Raw genomic sequence first — 1,162 nt, forward strand, 5'->3', positions numbered from 1 at the left:
GACTTTAGCTTTCAGCAAGGGCCATGAAGGTCCTGCTGTAGCTGGGGTCTGTGTTAATGCACATGCCCTGTGTTAACATAGGGGTCTTTAGGAACCATGCCTGTAGAACTCCAAGGGCTTTATTGAGCTGGCTCCTCCTTTCACTGGCCATGGGATAGCTGGCTCTGCCCCTCACTGGATACTGTAGCAGGAGAGTTGGCCCCCACACTCCGGAATGATGGCTCCCCCTTTCACCACAGGTTGCACTCACCTGGGCATCGCACTAGAACTGACCCTGTAGTTGGGGGTGCAGGTGAGCTAGCCCTGAGGGAATGAAAGCGGGACCTAACCCTTCCCCTACCTGCCTGCCTTGTGTTGGCATGGTTGAAAGAAAGATACCCTCTTAAGGTAGTATCTGTCTTTGATCTTGAGGTTTGTTTCTTGAAGAACAATCCTTGAAGAAAAATATATAGAAAAATCCTCTCTTTTAAGCCAACCTGCCAGTCTGTTTTCTTTGATTGGGGGATGCAAAGCATTGACTTTCTGGTAGTAATTTGAATATTAATTAAAAGTTGTCTATTAGTTACTTTCTTTTAATAATGCTGTTTTCCTCATTTCTTTCTTATCCATTTTCACACATGGTTTCATTCTTCCCAGTGGCCTCATGGGTATGTTTGTCTTCATCTTCAGGCTGAAAGGTTCCCTTATATATCTTCTGGGGAACTTTGTTGGTGGCCAAGAATTTCTTTAGCTAGTTTCCTTTTATTTATATTCATCAGCAACATTTTCAGGATTAATGAATGCATTAATACCTAGCTATCTAAATTTTAGAACATCTCATTTTTTACATCAAGGATATGGAGAGAATGAGATTGTTTGATGGTCCAATGGATGCATTTTTAATTTCTGAGAGGAGGAACCCAATGCTGTTTTACATGACAACCATTGTATGGAGAAATGCTGTCCACGCCCACTTGGAGGCTGACACAGGTGATGTAGCAAGGCTTTAAATATCAGGGAAGCATGCATGCGACCTTCTTTTCCCTCTCATACCTGGCTGAACAAGACTGGCTCTGTCACATGAGGACTTTCTTAATAAAGTATCTGTTGTCAATCTAGTTCTGACTCCATTGCATTCTACTTTAACTGGTGTCAGGAGTAGTTTTGATTCTGAACCCATGTG

The sequence above is a fragment of the Cricetulus griseus genome, chromosome 8 (assembly GCF_003668045.3).
Source record: "Cricetulus griseus strain 17A/GY chromosome 8, alternate assembly CriGri-PICRH-1.0, whole genome shotgun sequence".
In the NCBI taxonomy this organism is placed as follows: domain Eukaryota; kingdom Metazoa; phylum Chordata; class Mammalia; order Rodentia; family Cricetidae; genus Cricetulus; species Cricetulus griseus.